Genomic DNA, 22,242 nt, shown 5'->3' on the forward strand with positions numbered 1-22,242 from the left:
GAATCTTGATATATTTTTATTTTTAGGTTTGTGCTGGTTCACAATGTAAAATGAATTTGTTGCTGTGAGTTATGCTAAAGTAAAGTTTTACAGTACTTAGTCTCAGGAAATTAAGGGTGTGGGGAATAAATCCCTACTTTTAAAAAAGAGTACATAGGCTACATAGACTGGTTACTTAGCCTTCCCCTTCTCCCTGAGTTCATATAAAAGTGAAGAAAATCAATTACATAGCAGATAAAATATGAAGATATTTGGAAGTGCACAGAGAATTAACTGAAATTTTCACTTTTCATGAGGTGTTTGATGATAAGATTTTGTTTGATGTCCCTCTGAGTATTTAATATTTGGGGGATAAAAATCTCTGGGTAAAATCTAAATGTTTCAAGATGATACAAAGTTAGTTTGGAGAAACCTGCATATTTAGGTGAACTCTAATAGTAAATCAGATTTTACTTAATGCCAAATGTTATATTAATAAATGCCATAATGCTGCCATTGTAAATTTAAACCCAGATGAGCTTAAAACTACAAAAAGTTTCATTGTTAATAATTCATCAATTTCTTCTCTTTACTAATGTTTAATTTTTGTAAGATCTTGATTAAACTGCACAACGTTAGCATCTAACAGATTGTTCTTTTTTGAAATAGTCCTTAATGTATATTGGTATACTGGAAATAGCATCCATATTTTCATTCAGATAATTCCTGTTTTTCAGATTCTCTAAAGACACCAAAATTTAAAATTTAACTGCTTGACTTTAATATGCTTTTGTGATGTGGCAGGATTTTCATTGTACAGCTGGACTTGTTAGATCCAGCTGTGCCTGAAGCCACAGTGGTATGGGTACGCCAAATCAATGTTTTGGTAGCTTAGAGAAGTGCATAAATATAGTGGACTTTGGTAGTTCTTTTTCTACTTCTGAATATAACTTGGGTGAAGGAGCCTTCATTTGAAATTTTTATTTAGCTAATTAAAATATCAAATGCTTCTGTGACAAACTCAAGGCAAAGGAAAATCATATCCTTATTTTTTGAAAGGGTAGAGGAGGCTTTTGGAGGGAGAGGTGGAATATTTAAATGAAAAATATCTCCAGCCTTTCTTTGCGGCCTCACTATCTTTCTTCATTCGTATTGATGTTGTTTGCTTGGTAACTGCCAACTCTTATACTAACATAATAGTGCCAGAAGCTTTCATGTTTTAAACTCTTTAAGGGCTCACACAGCCCTGTGAGGTGAGGCTTGTTATTACCTTCATTTATAGATGAGGAAACAGATAAAGTTGCCCAAAGTCACACATCTATAATGAACAGAGGTAGAGCTTGGATAAGCCTCTGGGTCCAGTGTTTTATCTCTAAATCCATTCATAACACCATCTGTTACTTAGGGATTGAGCTCTGAAGAGCCAGCCCAGATGAAAGAAAGATTTTTCTAGGGTACATAGAATTGATGGCAACAAGCAAATTTTCTGTTGAGTCATTTCAATTGTTCTTAGAAACCACAGATGTTCAGAAAGGGCTTTAGAGATCATCCAAGCCAAACCTTTCATTTTTACAGACAAAGTAACCAAGACTCAGAAAACCAAACACCACAAAATCAAAATGTGGTAAAAACAAGTTTTCTTTTTGAAAATGACTCTAGAGTCTCACAGAAAATGAGTTTTAATTTCTATCAAAGATTCAAAGCTAAACAAAAGAAGAAATTTCTTCATATTCAGAACTGTTAAGCATTAAAAAGAAGAAATTAAAGAAGAAATTATGGAATCTTTTCAATTTCCCTAATAATTGAAGAAATGTTTGCCTAAAACAAGGGCGATAAACCTGGGATAAGTGGTTATCTGTTGTTTTCTCTGCTTCCACTGACTCTTTTCTTAGGAATGATATCTTGATTTTTCTCAGGGGAACATTCCCTCAGATGCCCTCTGTCCAGGCCTGTGCTCGGGTGAGGATGATCGTGTCCATCCTGACTGATCCAGGCTGGGCCAATGAGAGCTGTGCATTGCCTTGGGCACAGTGGTTGGTTCGGGGTTGGGCACAGCACGGAGGCAAATCTGGGAATATGAAGGAGGCATGATTTTTCATTCAGGTTTATGAGAGAACCCCCTTTGGGGGAGAGCCTACTTGAAAATAGAACCAACACAGAGAAAGCAAGGGGATAAGGGGGCATCATTTGAGCCACTGGATCCAGCCCTAAGTCCAAAAATCCTTGCATTTTTGGATACTTGAGTCTCTATGATTGTAGTCATAGGGGATGTTTATTGAGTGCTTCTTAAGTATCAGGGAATGCTGCAAGAGCTATATGTGGGTGGGGGCAGCCCTGGTGGCTCAGCGGTTTAGCGCCTGCCTTCAGCCCAGGGTGTGATCCTGGAGACTTCGAATCGAGTTCCATGTTGGGCTCCCTGTGTACTTCTCCCTCTGCCTGTGTCTCTGCCTCTCTCTCTCTCTCTCTCTCTCTGTGTCTCTCATGAATAAATAAATTAAAAAAATTTTTTTAAAAAGAACTATATGTGGGTTACCTCATTCATTTCTCAAGACAGCGTTGTTGAGATGCCTGGGTACCTCTGTGGTTGAGAATCTGCCTTTGGCTCAGGGCATGATCCTGGGGTCCTGGGATTGAGTCCCACATCAGGCTCCCTGCAGGGAACTTGCTTCTCCCTCTGCCTATGTCTCTGCCTCCCCCTCTGTGTCTCTCATGAATATATATATATATATATATATATATATATATATATATATTCAAAGATAGCCTTATTAAACACTTACTATTATTATTCCCATTTTAAAGGTGAGAAAATTGTGGTTTGGAAGAATCAGATTGGTACCCTAAGGGCACAAAGGTAATAAATGGTGGGCAGGAACTTGCTCTCAGCCCATCTAAATCTTGGACTTGGATTTTTAACCATCTGCATTTTCATTCAATTCTAAAAGATAGTTGGGACTCAAAGATTAGAAACCACTCTCACCCACTTTTGATAGAGACTAGATAATTGCTCCAGATCTTTTTTATAACTATAACAATTCTATATTGTATTGCTTTTCTGTTTTGCAAAAAATGGCAGCAGATTTCATTTTAAGTCTACATCTTGGTTCATCTGGACAAACAGAGCGCTTTAATCTTGTTGAAGTGATATTTTTCCTCACAAATTCAAACCAGTCTTATTTTTCTGTTGATGACTAAACTATTAATAATACTTTGGGTTTTGGAATTGCTTGGCCCATTTTTAAACATTGCAGCCTAAAAGGCAATGTAGACAATTTCTCAGAGCTAAAGGAATTGTTCCTCTATTACCAGGCCCTTATTTCCTGGCTTGCTGCTTCCATCTTTAATGATGGAGTGGTTCTTTTGATGGTGGCTCATTTATAAAGCAGTTACATTTATGAAAACTCCTAAATGGGCATCGGTGCTCACAAATGGGAAATGGCTCTTTGGAGAATAATGGTTGATTACTTGTTCAGTGAGAGCAAAGTTTTCCATTTCCACAAAGAAGAATTTTTAGGCTGTTTATGAAATTTCTTTCAGTGCTTCAGTATCTGGAAACTTCCCAGGGCAATTTCAGACAGGTTTAAGAGAAAGTCTGAGGCCCCCAAAAGAATGTTCACAAGAGGTGTTTTAGGAGGTCTGTCTGGAAGCAGAGTGTTCTCAGCAGGCAGTCAGTCGGTGGGGAGGAGGAAGCAGCTGGGATCCTGCATGGCCTAGGCAGGTCAGCAGTGCACTGCACACAATCCCTCACCTTTCCTCCTCCTGCCTGTCTTCCCTTTTTATTTCATGAATATTTTTCCAACCCCGAAACAGCGATAAGTAAGAAAGTGGGCTGTGATCAGTATTAACAAAAAGGAAGGAAAGGTGAGCTGATACAGCATGCCCATCTCCATTCCATGCATTCCTCCATTTAGATTACACCTTGCTCCTGTACACTCCAGCTGTGGTTTCTCCTACTTTACCGAAATGTTACAAATAACTTTTTCTTGTTTAACATTTTTTTTGGTATTTTTTTTTCTTAATTTGGGAAAAAAATGTACAGGTATAAGAAAAAATCCAAATGGTACAAAAAAATTTATAGCAAAAAGTTTTACATCTCTCCCCTGATCCAGCCCTCAACTATCTTTTGCAAAGGTGACTATGATTACCATTTTCTTTTTTCAGTTAAGGACTTGATCTTTCATGGAATTCCATTCTCTATTTTAAGATTAGTAAAACTCCTTATTGATGGTGTAGGAGAGGAAAGACTTTCTCTGTGTTTGAACACAAAACTCAACTGAGTAAATTTAAAGACCAAATTGGCTATATTCAAAGATTCAGCAGGAGAGTGAGGTTCTTGTCTCATGGAGTTGAAGAAAATCTCACAAAGGAGAGTGAGCAAATTGATAGAATTTGATTAACAAGGATACAGAAAAAGCTTGGGAGTGAGAGGGTTCCTTGGCAGGTTGCCAACAGTGGGCCTCCACCAACTGTCTTTTATTTAGAACTGACCAGAGAACTTGTAGCCTTAACATTCTTATCACATCTTGGTTTGAATAAGGACTCGTAATAATATCTTTAATGGCTCACTTCTTCTTTGGGATCTGGTCATAATGTGATTGCCATTGCCAAAGACCCCACCTCTGGGCAGGGCGGGTGGCTCAGCGGTTTAGTGCTGCCTTCAGCCCAGGGCATGATCCTGGAGACCGGGATGGAGTCCCACGTTGGGCTCCCTGCATGGAGCCTGCTTCTCCCTTCTGCCTCTCTCTCTCTTCTCTCTCTCTCTCCCTCTCTCTCTCTTTCTCTCTCTCTGTCTCTCATGAATAAATAAATAAAACTTTTTTTTTTTTTTTTTTTTTAAAAGGCCCCACCTCTGATGCCTAGGGAAGGGTAGTCTGGTTTGTTTCCTAACTCTGGTTTCATTAAGCCTCAGCATTTCTGAGATTTGGGAGATGATTGCCAATATGTATCTTGGTGGGTAGAGATAAAGAAAGTTTCCAGAGGAATTTTTATATGTTAAAATAGATTTATAGGACCCCGGCAGTGGGGAGGGGGGTCAGGCTAAGACTGATTTTTGTCCTCAGCAAAGTATTAGCATTAAGGCAGCCGAGTTCCTAAAGAAATGTTACTCTGCTGGTTTCAAAGACTTGTCAATGGGCTATAAATAGTAAGGAAATTTAATTTTCCTCTTTTGCCTTTGTTTCCCACATTTAGTGACACTACCATTAAGTCTTGGCTTCCTTTTGTGGGGCCAAGTGACTCCATTTTGAGACTGTTCCTTTTTTTTTTTTAAGATTTTATTTTATTTATTATAAAATCTTTAAAAAACAAAACAAAACAAAGGAGTGAAAGACTATTAATGGGAAGGTGAAAGGAGATGAAGGAAATGAAACACAGTTTGCCCTGTTATGCAGATAAGGTAAAGAGGAATCTCTGTAATGACTCTCTTATACACACTGGAAGTTGAGGAGGAGGTAAGGAACTTTTCCTGAATCTGTTGGGTTTTGATTGCTTCTAATTCAAAATAATGTTCTTGTCCAAGTGGCCCATCTTGGGGCATCCTGCCCTTGGCCCCTACAGACCTTAGAATAGATGAGAGGTATGATAGTTTGCAACAAAATTTGTCTGGGTATGGTGTCCACATCTAATCTTCTCTCCTGGGATAAGGAGCAATCCTCCCAACTTATGACAGTTTGGAAGATGTGTCTTTAGGTCAAAGAAGTGGAGTTCAGAGAAAGCCTTTCCCTGCATTTGCTTTTCTTCGTGTGCCTGCAGCTCAAAACAATTCAATACACTGAAGTCCCACATTGTTGGATGGCATGTCCTGAACTCCTACAGTGGACATTAAGTTTTATTCGGTGTTGCTTTTGTTTTATTTATTTATTTTTTTAAAGATTTATTTATTTATTCATGAGAGACATACAGAGAGAGGCAGAGATATAGGCAGAGGGAGAAGCAGGCTCCCAGCAGAGCCTGAAGCAGGACTGGATCCCAGAACCCGGGATCATGACCTGAGCTGAAGGCAGCTGCTCAACCTCTGAGCCACCCAGGCATCCCAGTGTCACCTTTTTAGAGTAGGCTGTGATGAACATCTTTTTGCTCATACGGGAACATTTCTTTAAGATAAATTCCTAAAAGATGAATTGCCACGTCAAATCAAATTTTTAACTTTTAATAGATACTAAGATACTTTTAATAGATACTTCCCTCCAACGAAGTTATAGTGATTTAACAATCCTACGGTATATGAGAATGCTAGTTTCCTACACAATGAATAAATTGTATTGTTATTTAAAACAAATCTTAGCTATTCTGATTGAAGAAAAATTATATCTAATGGTAGTTTCATTTGCATTCCATTTGAATGAAGTTAAGTAATTTCTAGGCTTTTTTTTTTTTAATTTCTAGGCATTTAAAAGTCCTTTGGAATTCTTTTTTATCACTGTTCAAAATTTATTTGGTATTTTAGTTGGTATGACAGATAGTTGGTTGCGTTGTCTTTTTACATTATATGGCAATGTACACTATATTCTGACATATATAGTACACAAAATAGATCCTTTAGAAGAGTTATGCACAATACATGCAATATTGAATTTATACATTGGATCCCAGGATGTGACTGAAGAAAAAAAGATGGATGAGGCTTATTGGGTATTGGGGGTAAAGGAATCAGAAGTTACAGAACACAGTAAATACACATCTGGTTTGAGGAGTAACTGCAGCATATATGACATTGGCAGGGGTGCCTCCGAGATGGTGGAACTATATTATGTTAACCAGCTTAGGAATACACAAGACAGGTGTCATCCAGCATCAGGGTATAGCTGCAGGGTTTTGTGAATCATTCCCATTTGTAATTTTAGGAAACTGATGTTTTTCTTAGGCCATTTTAATATTATGACTTGAGTAACAGGTCAGATAATAAGGACAACATTTACAACCTCCAACTAAAATCTTGTTGTAGTCTAGACAGTGACGTGGTACACTAGAAAATTTTAAAACTGCAACTCCTCTTGGATCCTCCAAAGTGTATCTGCACTCTTCTTCAAACAGGCCTCTTCCTCGGAGTCAGAGTCACCTTCGCAACATAGGAGATTCCATTCTGTTCCAAGATGCAAGGAGCACTAAGGAAGACATCTTTTATTCCATAGACACCCTTAATCACAGTGGAAATTGGATGCACCCGCTTAAGATTCTTCATTATAGGGATCCCTGAGTGGCGCAGCGGTTTAGCACCTGCCTTTGGCCCAGGGCGTGAACCTGGAGACCCGGGATCGAGTCCCACATTGGGCTCCCGGTGCATGGAGCCTGCTTCTCCCTCTGCCTGTGTCTCTGCCTCTCTCTCTCTCTCTCTGTGACTATCATAAATAAATAAAAATAAAAATAAATTAAAAAAAAGATTATTCATTATACTTTCTGCCAAATCTGCCACAGACAGTCCAATGGCCCAGGAAGTGTAGCCTTTTAGTTTGATCACCTCGTAGACACTGTCAACCACCTGTTTGTGAACCTCTTTCCACTGTTCCTTATCTGCATCAGTGCCTAAGTCAGGGTGCAGATTTTTCAGAGAGACATCAGCAACATTTGCTCCACTCCATATAGGCACACTGGAGTCTCCATGCTCTCCAAGGACCCACTCATGACAGCTTACTGGGTGAACTCCCAGCCTTTCCCCCATTAGGTAATGGAACCCAGGGCTGAATCCAGATTGCAACCACTTCCAATAACGCGGTTTTTGGGAAAGCCACTTATCTTCCAAGCCACATAGGTCAAGATATCCACTGGATTGGAAACAACAAGCAACTTGCAGTTTGGGCTGTATTTGACAATATTAGGAATGATGAATTTAAAGATGTTCACGTTACACTGGACCAAATAAAGATGACTTCCTCCCTCTTGCTGAAATGCCCCAGCCGTAATAATAACCAGCTTGGAGTTTGCAGTCACATTATAATCTTTGCCAGATACAATTTTTGGTGTTCTAAGGAAAAGGCTGCCATGCTGGAGTTCCATCATCTCTCCCTTCAATTTGTCTTCCATGACATCAACAAGAGTGAGTTCATCTGCCAAGTCCTTCATTAAGATACTGATGGCACAAGCCATGCCAACAGCACCAACCCCAACAACTGTAATCTTATTCTGGGGGATATGGTCTTCCTTAAGAAGATTCTGAATCAGCTGATCCTTGAGATTTGCCATTTTGGACTTAGAACCAAAAGGAACTGGGAGTGCACGTCTTGGGTGTGGCTCCAACTCAGTCCTTTGGAATTCTTTTATTGTTGTTTACTGCTTCTTCCGGTTCTGTGCCCATTTTCTTTTGGGCTTAGTGATTTGGAAGAGTTCTCTATAAATTAAGCAAATTAGCCCTTTTATAGTTATATGTGTTGCAGATATGTTTTTCCAGTTCTTAGTTTGTCTTTCAAATCTGTTTATAGTATCTTTTAAAGTTTATGTTGCCAAATTTATCAACCTTTTCTTTCTATAGATTCTAGATTTTGCGATCAGGACTAATGAAGAGGTCTTTATCAATCGACAAATTCAGTGACCACTCCTTCTCAATCCCTATCTAGCATTTGACAGTTCTCCATTCTCTTCTTCCTCTTTCCTGGTTTTTTTCCTAACTCTTTTACTACTTCCAACTTTTCTGGATCCTTCTACTCTTTTCTTTGACTTGGACATTCTCAAGTGTACATCTGTTGGAAATCACCATGAATGACAAAATCTGATCATAGAAATTTAAGCAAAAATGTAGAGATGTTAGAAATCTATTAAATTATTTCACTTAAATGGGTCATGTAATACGCACAGGACATTGAATTTAATAATCTCAACTTTACCATTTTAAGAAACAATAAGACTACTCACATGGGATTACGATGCTTATTGGTTATTTAGTTTATTTATTTATTTAAACCCCACCTGTGTTCAGGAAAGATTTCAGGCAAAGGGAAGATTACATGCAAAGATTCCTTAGTAAAATGAATAAAATAGAAATACCCAAGAATAATGGCATAGTTAATTCTCAATTAACCTAAAATATAATCTTTTTTAGTAATGTAGTGTAGGGGAGGAAAAATAATTTTTCCTTTACCCATCTAGGTTTTAGATGGCTATAAGAAGACAGACTAGCAAGATAAAAATAAACAGAAATTTAGTAACATGTGTACTTCCTGACCTCCATTCCTTCGTAAAGAAGAACATTATTTAATCTTAACCAGAGAAAGAGATTCAAGGTGTAACAACCCAGTGTCATCATTTGCATCTCCCTTCTTAATGGGCATTGGCCTAGGTAAGTATTCTCAACCATCTGGCAACATTTTTATTGTTACCACTGGGGAGTGCTACTGGCATCTAGTGGTTAAGGTCAGGGATGCTACTAAACATTCTAATAATCACAGGACCTCCCTAAAACAAAGAAAACTCATTCAAAAATGTCAATGATTGAGAAACCCTGGTTTAGATAAAAGAAAAATAGGGCTGAATGGATCCTAAATCTAGAACAGAGGTTGATAAACATTTGATAAACAGACGTGAAAGATGCTTATTTCTGAGTTAAGTACATTCTGATTTGATTATTTTTCCTCAAAATATTAGCAGAAATGCTCCATTCACTTGAGAATTCTAATAAGTTGAAATTTTACTGTACACATCTCCATGACTATAGTCATCTAACCTGGGGATTAGCCCACTGTGGTATTTGTGTCTGTTGTCATGCATACTCTTATCTCCCTTGTGGGGGTAGAAAAATACTTTTCCCTTCACTCTTCTAGGTTCTTAGCTGAAACCCCTCTGTATTAAAAAGATTAAACAGGAAGAAAACCAAAAAAAAGTTTAATAATGTGTATCTCTTGTATCTCCATATCATGGAAGATATCCAGGAAAACTGGCTATCTTGCCCCTCCCAATGGCCAACACCATCACCTTATATATAATCTCTAGCTAAAGAAAAAAGAGGATGTTGGGGGGGAAGGTGGGGAATGAGGAGGGCAGCAGTGATGGAAAGTACAAAGTACAGTAAAGCAGGGTATGGTTATTGTGCAGATTTAAGTCTGCTTTCTCCATTAATAAGAATTTCTAGAGATTTAGTCATCCCCAAGTTCCTGGTATAGGGACGGAGACACTCTTACAGATGGAGATTTCCCTTTAAATATAAATGTCTTTTACAAAAGAGTAACTTCTTTTCCTTTTTCGTATGTCTACTGTTTATTAAAAATAATCAGCCTAAAATAATCCTTTACGTCAAAGAGGCATATTTCTGGGTGGCAAATTCTGTTTCCCTTCACACTCTTTTATAACTAACCATAGTATTATCTCTAAATCACTAAATCTTACTCTTCTGTTTTGATATCTAGAACATTTAAAAACTAAAGAATGTCTGCTTCCTCTTCACTTAATCTGGTGGGTAGAATAATTTTTCAGGGAGGAAAAGTGAAAGCAATAGCTAACTTCCGTTTTGACATCACATCACAAAACATACTCGTCCCCTCCTCCCAGTGTCTGTTAAAATAACCCTAGCCAAATCACACCCACTATTTATTACTAGAACCTCAAAAGTGAAATTTTTGTTTTGTACCCTATCCCTCTTCAATTAGGGTACTATTGTATCTATTTCTTTTCAAGATTTTCTTCTATTTTCAATTCCTATGTAAGAGGAGAGCTGCTTGATGACCTCTAAGTTTTCTTCTGGGTTTCCAAATATATCATTCTATATCATTTTTAATATTTAATTATGTCTTGGCTTTCATTCATCTTTTTTAATGTGTGCGTGCACATGTGTTTGAGTAGCGTCATTAGATTTTCTTTCTTCTTTCTTTCTTTTTCTTTCTTTCTTTCTTTCTTTCTTTCTTTCTTTCTTTCTTTCTTTCTTTCTTTCTTTCTTTCTTTCGCCTCCATGCCCAGTGTGGACCCCAACACAGGGCTTGAACTCACAACCCTGAGATCAAGACTTGAGCTATGATCAAGAGTCAGATGCTTAACTGACTGAGCCCCCAGGTGCCTCTAGATATGTTTAAACTATACAAAAATGTATGGCTTATGAGCTCCTTGATGGCAAGAACTATGAATCCCAAGGACAGTTTTACCAAAAAGTTCATGAAACTAAAATCTCAGGGCCCCTCACAGGCATAGGTCCCCTTCCAATACTCTTGTTCTCCAGGGACTCTGGGAGGAAGCAGCAGCTCCAGCCATGTACTAAGGAATGGAGTGCTGCTCTAGAGGAGGGCTCATGCTCTTTTCTGGATTGGCTGTTCTCAACTTTGTGTTGAAGGGGAACAGGACACCTGACTGCAAAATATGCCACTGTGGCATGTGAATTATTTTGAGTTAAAGGCAATGAAGACCTAGCAGATTCAAGGAAAAAAACTTTACCTCTTCCTTAACTACCTAAAATAATTTAGAGAGGAGCCTGGCCCAGAAAGAGAGCTCTCACTGGGGATAGCTTCCCCCCCACCCCACACTATCACTACCACCCTCTTCCCAGGTTTCCTCTGCCAAGAACTACACTTCCCAGAATCTTCTTTCCTGCATGACTCTGAGTTTGAATTTGCCAACAAGAGGAATTTGCATGAGATATGGAAGGTGGTGGTGAGAGAGGCCAGCGTTTTTTTTTTTTTTTAAGATTTTATTTTTTTAATTTATTTATGATAGTCACAGAGAGAGAGAGAGAGAGAGAGGCAGAGACACAGGCAGAGAGAGAAGCAGGCTCCATGCACCCGGAGCCCGACGTGGGATTCGATCCCGGGTCTCCAGGATCGCGCCCTGGGCCAAAGGCAGGCGCTAAACCGCTGCGCCACCCAGGGATCCCCCACCCCTTTTTTTTTGGGGCGGGGGGCAGTATTTGAGGAGGGGCGCTGCAGCTTCTCGTACCTCTGAGGGAGTACTATGTCATTCACTGCTGCAGACTGGGAGAATTGGTTTCTCAGAGAAACTCAGGAATGGTAGCAGTTTGCTGGTGAGATTTGTGAGCTATTTGCTTTGGAGTCAGGTTGCAACCTTCCTGCCCTTTGTTTCCCTAGCTCGTCCCACTGTGTGTGCCCTGATTTCTTTTTTTTTTTTTTTTAATTTTTATTTATTTATGATAGTCACAGAGAGAGAGAGAGGGGCAGAGACATAGGCAGAGGGAGAAGCAGGCTCCATGCACCGGGAGCCCGATGTGGGATTCGATCCCGGGTCTCCAGGATCGCGCCCTGGGCCAAAGGCAGGCGCCAAACCGCTGCGCCACCCAGGGATCCCTGTGCCCTGATTTCTATATTAGTTTTTTTATTTCTATATTAAATTGCTTGACTTCTGTAATACTTTATTGCAAAAGCATTAGTATTAGTATTACTAATACAACTCAGTTTTCTTAACCATATGCAGAGTGGGACAGTTGGTATCAGTAATAGGGTGCTGCCTTAAGTGCATGTGGCATTGACTTTGGGCCAGGCAGTGAACAGCGAAGGACAAGGCTCCGAGGTGGAATGTTGAGGCCAAGAACTGGTTTTAACAGGTAGTGCACAGCTAATGTGCGCTTTCTTTCTTTTCTTTTTTTGTCACTTTTAATGCAGTCTCCAAATGGAAACAAAAGCAGACAATGCATATAAAATGCTGTTCTCTAAAATACCATTTCTTATATTTGTTCCCTTTGGGTCTTGTGGGTCCTAGTTCAGCCCCTTATTTCTCATTGAAATTTTTTGGGGGGGCTGTAATATCTTTTATTTTTATTTATTTGTTTTTATTGAGGTATGGTTGACACAGGGTGTTGCATTCATTTCAGGTGTATGGCACAGTGATTCAGCAGCTCTATGCGTTATGTTGTGCTCATCACAAGGGTCGTAACCATCTGTCGCCCTACAGTGCTATTACAATGCCACTGACTGTATTCCCAATGCTGTGCCTTTCATCCGGTGGCTTATTTATTTCCCAGCTGGAAGCTTGTACCTCCCACTCCCTTTCACCCATTTTGCCCATCCCTCCCTCATCTCAATTATTAGAAGAGTATTCCTGCTGCCAAAACTCAGTTTCAATTTTTTTTTTTTTTTTAAGATTTTATTTATTTATTCATAGTCACAGAGAGAGAGAGAGAGGCGGAGACACAGGCAGAGGGGGAAGCTGGCTCCATGCAGGGAACCCGATGTGGGACTCGATCCCGGGTCTCCAGGATCACACCCCAGGCTGCAGGCGGCGCCAAACCGCTGCGCCACTGGGGCTGCCCTCAGTTTCAATTTCTAAGCCTCAGTTTCCATTCTATGAAGTGGGGGTAGCAGGAGAACTTTCCCAACTCATAAGGTTGCTGTGATAATTCTATAAGATTAGTCATGAGAAGCACATAGGATTTTTTTTTAAAAAAGGTTTTATTTATTTATTCATGAGACACAGCGAGAGAGAGGCGAAGACACAGGCAGAGGGAGAAGCAGGCTCCATGCAGGGAGCCTGACGCAGGACTCGATCCCGGGTCTCCAGGATCACACCCGGGGCTGAAGGCGGCGCTAAGCCGCTGAGCCACTGATGCTGCCCCCACATAGGATATTCTTTACCAAATAACAAGTGCTTGGTCCCTTTTCCCTGTTCAAGTCCCCGGCCCTCTTTGCTTGAATGTCTCATTTGCTTCAGGACAGATCATGTCACTCTCCTCCTTTTTTTAAAAAATATTTTATTTACTTATTTGAGACAGAGAGATCACAAGCAGGGGGAGCAGCAGTGGGAGAGGGAGAAGCAGACTCTCTGCCAAGCAGGGAGCCCAATGTGGGGCTCGATCCCAGGACCCCAGGATCATGACCCGAGTAGAAGGCAGACGCTTAACAGACTGAGCCACCCAGGTGCCCTTGTCACTCTCCTCTTGAAGGAATTTCACTCTCTAGTGAAAGCATGACTTTCGAGGTTCTATACCTAGCCCAAGCCACTCTACATCTTCATGCACTCTGCGAGGTATTTGCTATAATCTGGAACAAGCTGGGTGCTTTCATCTCCTTATACGCGGTGGCTTCTCAAAAACCCTTTAATACATATCTTGCTAAAGAAGCCCCCTGAGCTCTCCATATATAATTTCTGCACTTCATCCCCTGCAGCACCACTGCACTCCGCTTGCACTTTGTCCTAGTATTTTTTTTATTTTGCTTTTTTAAAAAAGATGATAATTTACAGGATGTCTATTTCTTCTATGATTTTCCCACAAGACCTTGTATGGTACAAGGAGCCCGGTTTGGTATGACTCATTTAAGACATCAGCCCTTTCAGGACCCCTGGAGGGCAGAGATGGTTGAGTGTCCACTCTTGGCTCTGGCTCAGGTCATGGTCTCAGGGTCAGAGATTCAGCACTACCAGGCTTCTCCCACTTCTGGGTTCCCACTGGGTGTGGAGCCTGCTTAATACTCTGTCTCCTATTCCCTCTGCCCTGACTCTCCCTCACTCATGTGGAGACATTCGCCACAGAAGGGTGTTCAAGCCCAAGCGTTCATTGTGATGTGGTTGGCATTTGGCTGGGGGCTGAGTAGAGTCTCTAAGGGTTGCAATTCTCAGGACTCATGATACACCAGACTTTCTCTTCCCTTATGATTTTTCCAAAATGCTGTGCAGAAGTAAAAAAGGAAGACCTAAAAACTTGCAATTCTATCAACGAAGAGAAAGAAGACTTCATATGTTTTCTTGTCCTGTATTTCTTGATTTGATAATGATCTGGAAGTCTGTAAATTGCTCTCCCAGCTTCTCCTTTCTCCTATGCTCCTTTTCTTCTCTCCATTTAGCTGGCACATGCTTTGTTGTTTCCCTAAGTTATTTAGCAGAAATCGGAAGATCTATGTCAACCTTGTTCTGGTTGGGAGTGGGATGGGAACCAAGAGCCTAATGGATAGGACTTCACGCTATAGACAAAAGTTTAAGAATAGATAAAGTCAGATGGCTCCATGTAACAGCTCATAAATGTTGGGATGCCATTATTTAAAAGTAAGAAATGGAATGGGATCTTCTTATTGAAGCTCTAGCTACTTTGGGAAATGACTTCTACCATGAGGCATTACAAGGCAATTTCTTGCTAAACCCAGATGCGACAAATTATGTTTTTCTGTGTTACAATTAGCAAAAAATTTGAATTCTTAAAATTGAAAAATTTTATTTCTAATGTCTAATGTCATTTCTTGTTTTTCTTTTTTAAATGACTGGGATTGCAAAATATGTTTGTTTCTACAAGGAATACATGGTTATGAAATTATAGCCAACTTTAAGGCATTTTAGCACAGATTAATTTATTCACGCAAGTTACAGTGATTAGTTTGCTTGGGTTTCTAGGCCTTTACCTTTGCATCATGTCTAGTGTGCATTTGAGACATTTTTTTTTCCTTTGAGACATTTTTGAGAGTAATTCTCTAAACAGGATTTGTGCTTCAGCATAAAATGTAGATATGTGATTAATAGAAGTTAAAAAATATGTTTTTGCAAATTGCTTGCTCTCCCCCTTTACTAATTTGTCATTTCTGCTAAGTGGATGTGGAGACAATTTAACGAATACAATTTACCGCAGTCTTTAGTAAAAAATAAATTTGATTCTGGAGCACCACAAATTGTAGAATCTCGGAAATGAAAAGAACACTGAAAGGTCATCTGGTTTGTCCTTCTTCATTTAGACAGGTTTGCACTTCTCATTATGGCTGGGTGAGAATCTATCCTAATTCTGAAGACATCCTGGAAAGAAGACTCACCAGCTTTCTCGTTATCGCTAATGTGAAACATCCATCACTTGTGGAAAATTTGTCTGAAGGACATCTAATTTCCTCATACTGGAGTTTATCCCATTTTCTTTAAATGAGTTGACAACCACATAAAATTTCTGTTAACCAACCATTTCAGAGAGACAAGACTGAAAAAGGTTGTGGTCATAAAGTGCTTAGAACAGGGTCTGGAACTCAATAAGCTCTACAAGTGCCATAATAATAATTATCATGATTCTCATTGTAGAGGGAGACATGGGGGTTCTTTGGTGATAAAGGAACACCAGATAATTTTGGGGTTAGCAGCTCTGACTGCCTGGTTGTGGTTGAATTGGGTGTGGTATTCTGAACCTGCATCCTGGTTTAGGGGAAAGAATGCATGATTAATGGTTGACCTGGGGGAGGGCTGGAGGCATGGAAGGGATGGCCACACTCCTGCCAGTTATCTGCCGTCCCCATGATGAGATGATGGCAGGCTCTTTGGGGGACAGAGATTCCAACTTACTGATTTTGGGTCTGTTGGACTTAGCACAGTGCCTAACATAGAAAGATGTGATATGAATTGAATAGGGAAGTGTTGATGGTTAGAAAAATCACTCAACAAAATATTTGTTATCATATGAGTATTATTCCTGTCTTTAAGTATGGTTTTATAATTTTTATTTTATTTTATTTTTTTAAAGATTTTATTTATTTATTCACGAGAGAGAGAGAGAGAGAGAGAAGCAGTCAGAGGTGGAGGGAGAAGCAAGCTCCCTTTGGAGCAGGGAGCCTGATGCAGGACTCGATCCCAGGACCCTGGGATCACGACCTGAGCCAAGGGCAGGTGCTTTGCTGCTTAGCCACGCAGACGTCCTTGGTTTTATAATTTTTAGAAATTTGTCCTTGAGCATATTGCTGTTGCTCAGGTCAGCCTTCTCTTTTCCATTTTCTTTGATTTGGACAAAGAGGTAGTTGTGACTCTCCTCTGAAGGTGCTTCAAGTTCATCCAGGCTATTTGTGAGTTATCAAGGCCAGAATGAAACCCTGTGTCTCATTACAACCTTGAGCATTGTGAGGAGTTCTGATATTTCACGCTCTGTGCTGATGCTTCCTGGCATCACGCTGGCTTTGTATGCATGTAAGGACTGATAAAGTTCAAAGTCATGTGAGGTGTCACAATGTTTCAGCTAATGTAATCAGAGGCTTCCGTGCAAAATTTGCCCTGATCAGAGTTGCTGACCACTTTGCAAATCTAGCTATAAGTTCATGATGGGGGACTCTATCATCTTGAGCCCTCAGAAGACTGTCAGAGGAGCCCTCAGGTGGAGAAATGCAAACCTTGGGGCTGGGGTGAGGACTGTGCTCCCTTTGGGCTCCAGCACTCTCTCTGCTCTTCCACAGACACCTGAGTCACGCTGTTAAACCCATCTGCTTATGTGAGGTTGGAGATAAGAAAAGGTGGAAAGGGAGCAAGGAAATCCTTTTTAGTTCTCTTAGACTAGATGTCACGCTCTTTCCCCCCTTCTACCTCCATTTTTTTGTGGCCCAAACTGTGCACTGGAGGAATCACATTTCTAGGGCTGAGGGTGGAGGCTGGATAAGGCAGACTGCAGCAGAAAGAAGGGACCCTATCAAAGGTGCAAGAGTTTTGTATTAACCAGGTCAACAGGGGGAGGAGCTGAGTGCTGCTTTTATTCCATTTCTCTCTGGTTAGGTGGAATTCTGGGAATGTGACTCTTCCTCTACTTCACATTATTTTCTCTCTTAGTCTGTCTCTCTTGAATTTCCAGAAAAGGAGGATTCTGGAAATGTACTGTGGCAGAGAGAATGGAGGAACTTATGTGGGAGAAGATTTATATTGCCTTTTTGTGGCTAGATTGCCCTTGACCTGGGGCGCTGCTGACCCTCTGGAATGATCAGAGACTCCTATGGACATTTTGACTGACTGGCTGCTCCTGGGTGGCACAGCTAACCCTGGAGGGTGGGGGGTACAGTAGGCTTTTGGGGATCCCTCTGTCCTCATCAATGGATTTGTATCTTGAGCATTAGCCCAGAGCAGAAGGGCTTTTGCAGACTGGTGAGCAGTGAGCACATCACTCCTTGTCTAATTCTTAGAATTCACACTGATTTTCTCTACATCATCAGCCCTAACCTCTTATGTCCATAAAAATGCAGCCTTTATGTGTGTTTCTCCACTTTAAGTGAAATGATGGCCAGACGGGGCCTTCTTGCTTTTAGGAAGATGTGTGGTGCTGTCTGAACTAGGGAGGCACAGGGAGTCCAAGGTCAGCCCATTCTCCTTGTCACTTCTTTCCCCTCCGTCAACAGTGCAGGAGTTGGGCATAGAGAGTCTGGGAACTCTGTAGGCACATCTGTGTTGGGCCACAAATACACTGGCCATACTTTACTCAATATTTATAGTCATCTCATTAATTTAACTCAGGCAAGTGTCCTTGGCATTACGAGCAGAAAAACATTGCTGTGGAGAGTTGGAATTTCTCAGAAGGTATCATCCTTGAAACTTTTAGACTATTCAGCAAAGGTCTTTAAGGTAAAGACCATAATGCATGTCCCCAGTACTCTATTAACAGACAGAATAAGGCATTTTTCTTTGATGGGAAGCCAGCATTGGCCAACACAGCCAGGTATTCAAACTCTAGCCAGATGCCTGAATTCAATTTCTGGGTGTACTACCTAGGTGACCTTGGGCAAGTACTTAATTTCTCAATGCCTCAGTTTCCTCTTCTGTAAAATAAGGAGGATATTACTATCAGGATTAAATAGGAAAATATATGTATAGGACTTGGCACATGGTAGTTGCTGTCTAAGAGTCTGTTGAACAAATAAGCCTGTCTCCTCACTACCTGTTAACCTCTTGCTTTGGAGAGCCTGATTCAGTTAGTAGTCTTATCATTTGCCTCACTGGTCAAGCAGGACTAGAGATCTAATTTGTGGGGCCTAATACAACATGAAAAGATGGCCCTTTGCTCAAACATTATTAAGAACATCAAGATGGTAAAATCAGGGCATTAAATTAAGTGTGGGCTCTTCAGAATGTCTGCACTTCTGAGCAACCGCATAGGTACATACTGATCAGACTGGCCCTGGGGGCAGGAATTAGGACTGTCTGGAACTGATTTCAGGAATGGCTGTGGGAGACTATCTTGAAATTCTTTTATGATTTTACCCCAGAGTCCCAGCAAGGTGCTTTGCACTGAACAAAAATCATAAGCAAGTGACATACATCGGTAGCCTGCCTGAAAGGATTCATTTGAAAAGGAGAGTACCCTTAATGGCAATGGATCCAGCTTTTATTTTTTCCCCAGACTTAGCAGTTTTATCCTACACTTCCTCCAAAAGCTATGCGCCTCAACAGTCAGTAATGAGGTGTCAAGAAACCATGGATTGCTGGGTGGGGCGGGCATGTGCGCCATGCTTAATGTAAAGTGACTTCATGCAGAGAACTGAAATGACACAGATGATTCATTTACACATTTATTTTCTATCTTGCTTATTCTACTAGACTGAAATGGAGAACACTGCCAGCAATTTTATAGACATTTTGACATAAAGTAAACAAGTATTTTGATGTTGAACAATTGTACAGACTACTACATGCATATAAGTATGCTGATTGGTGCAGAAATATAGAGTTGATCAGCAAAAACTACTCATACAAAATCACATTTTCTTTTTATGGAGTTAAAATGCAGCAGATATGGGGACACTGATACAAACACCATTAAATGGGAGAGAAAGGCATTGTATTAATGGTGCAGGATGGACAGCTGAACAAACACGAGTATGCTGAACCATATCCTCTTCACAAGATTGAAATCAGAACACCTCGTTTGCAAATATAATGAAAGAAAGCATGTGGAGGCAGATGGATGACACTAGACAAGACTTACCACTTCTGTGTAAGCTTTAGCTTTTATTGAGAGTTTGTACTGAAAATATTTCAACACAGCATAAGATGAAATGTTGACGCTATTACGTGTATGGACAGGACGGGATAACCCAAATGAGAAATCTTAAAACATAAAAATACTGATTGTGCTTCTTTTCCTCTGCAGCATTCAGAGCATTCATAGAGTAGTATGAAAACCCTCGAAAACACTGAAGTGAATAAAAGTGAAAGATGCTTCATGCGACTGTGCCTATAAATCTAGTACCATGTATAATTTAGAAATATGAAATCGTATTACTTAATGTATACAGCAATTGTAGGAACTATTCATTTAACTTGTAATGCCTGATACTCTATATTCCTTAGGTTTTAAAAATAATTTTGAATGCTTTTAATCTGGGGGATGTTAGGGATTTAATAGAAACTCTTAAAATCTCTACAACTTGAGGGAAGAAAAAAGAATAGGTTGCATGTCAACCTGTTTTTTAGGGAAATCACCCATGATTATTCCCAGCAAGGCTTTTTATGTGCATTAATTACTGATAGCTTTGTAGTTTTGCCATAAGGTTTCATACAATTATTTTGTGACTCTTCACAGAGTTGTCCTGAGTTTAACAATAAGATTATAATTCTAACATTAAACATTGAATTAATGAGTCTGGGAGTTAGACATATTTGGTTTTAATAATATATGACTCTATTTAACTGAAAAAGCAGTGGATGATTCAGGCTCCCCCTCCTGATCCTAAACACACTCATGTTCACACGCTCACATATACAAACACATACAGCCCTCCCAAAAGCCAATCAACTTTTCAAAGAATACACACTACAAACTTTAGTTTCTCTTCATTTAACTCATTTGGAGATCTGCCTTTCTCTATTAGGTTTTCTTTTTTTTTCCTCTCTCCCCTCTCTGTCCCTCTTGTCTTCTTTCTTCTTTCTTGTCCAATCCTCTCCCTGTACCCCCCTGCCCCCCGGCCCCCACAAGATGCTGGCCTTTGAAAGTCTAGACGTGTTAATTTTGTACATTTCCAACTTTACTTTTTTGGAGGCCAAAGTGAAAATAAGGTATCCTCTTGACTACTGGACATCACTAGATGGGTCATTCCTGAGGAATGTATATCCTTTGACTGGTGAAAACGGCTAATGTCAGACAGGTAAGCATTCACCAAAATATCCTCTTTTCATTTCACACAGAATAGTGGTGAAGGAAACCATTTAAGGCAGGTCTACACTGGCAATGGCAAATGATTTAAGCAACTAAATAGGAAACCCGGTAGCTATTTCTCTTTAGTTAGTTTGCTAGTAGGCAACACTTTTTAAACGGAGTTATTTGACATATTTTAGACTACGTAGATATGGTATAGAGATTTGTATTACAAGCCTGAAAAGACAGTTAAAAAACACTACCTCAGTATTTATGGTTGAAGAACGCATGATGGAAATGATTCCGTGAGCCACTTTAACTAAAGGCGTAAGTGCACTGCCTCAGCCCTTTCTTGGGCTAGATGTTGAGTAAGTAGTTTATAGTCACTTTTGTACTGTGGCCTATGTACATGACACTGTAACATGATGTGTTGACATAATAATATGAGACAGTCACTCAGCAGCTTTTCAATGCAGCAGACAAGGATGGTCAACGTGGAGCTTTTACATAAGCTATGCAGAGACAGGTACTAACTACATTTCGTGAGCTGGTTGGATGGTATTAATGCTTTATCTGAATACTATTTAACAAGCGAGGACCTTTTTTTTTTTTTAGAAAACAGGTAGGAACACAGTATTTGGTAGGCTATAGCTAACTAAATAGTATGATCTAAATGATCCTGCAATTATGCTCTAGACCATGAATTACTTTTCTAAGCATCAGATGTTGATTGAAACCCCAAACTAATATGTTATCCTAAAGCTTTCATAAAAATACTAGGCAAAATAGAACAAAACAAACCCTCCATTAAAATCAAAATGTTATTTTCGGTTTTCCAGATACTGGATCCTCTGGAGGTAAAATTTTAGAGTATATTGGAGCTTCCTTTGCAGATTCAATGGAAGATTTTCCCAAAATCAGTCTGTCTCTCATATTGGAGTTAGCTGCACTGCCTGACTCCCCAGAATTTGGTTGGAGTAGTTGCACTTCGTGTAAAGACTCTACAGTGTGCTGCATCACATGTAGTCTTTGGTCATGACTCAGCTCTGAGGCTCTTTGTAGGAAATAAGGGTTGTATCTAAATTTTTTGTGACATGGCATTTTAAATAAATTGAAATAGAAAATGAACTCCCTCTTCTGTTACCTTTCTTGGTCAGTAAGATTTTAACATTAACAAAAAAGCAAAACAAAGAAGTCATAGATTATCATAGTCTAATGATAATCTATGCTTTAGAACAGGAAAACAAAACTGAATAAAGAATTCTTATTAAATTGAAAGCTTTTATTCTCATTTTATAGTTTATTCTGGCAAATAGTCAATTGTGGCAAATCTGGAACCAAATTTGGTTATGAATTACCTTGGATATAAATATATATCCATCTCGTTGGGTTTACAAATATTGAAAGCATAAAGATGGAAGAGCGTGTTGCACAGTCACATGCCTAAGTATGTTTAATTTTTTGGTAATAAGGAGAGTGTAAGAGAATCTTCAGATAGATCATAAAGCTAAAGTCTTATAATTGTAGGAAGCTGATTTTTCTTTAGAAGAAGTTGACATTTT

At 39.7% G+C, this 22,242-nt stretch overlaps 2 long non-coding RNA genes and 1 pseudogene across 3 annotated transcripts in view; 2 read left to right on the forward strand and 1 right to left on the reverse strand.

Moving 5' to 3' along the window:
• Window positions 1-22,242, forward strand: part of LOC140620270 (uncharacterized) — a 70,795-nt gene that overhangs the window by 28,231 nt on the left and 20,322 nt on the right. The window lies entirely within an intron of this gene.
• LOC140619973 (L-lactate dehydrogenase A chain pseudogene) lies at window positions 6,954-8,212 on the reverse strand (annotated as a pseudogene).
• Window positions 9,062-21,794, forward strand: LOC140620271 (uncharacterized). The gene is made up of 3 exons (XR_012020051.1): window positions 9,062-9,247; window positions 20,585-20,690; window positions 21,520-21,794. It is a non-coding gene; the product is annotated as an uncharacterized lncRNA (long non-coding RNA).

This window comes from Canis lupus, chromosome 28 (genome assembly GCF_048164855.1).
Source record: "Canis lupus baileyi chromosome 28, mCanLup2.hap1, whole genome shotgun sequence".
NCBI classification, from domain to species: domain Eukaryota; kingdom Metazoa; phylum Chordata; class Mammalia; order Carnivora; family Canidae; genus Canis; species Canis lupus.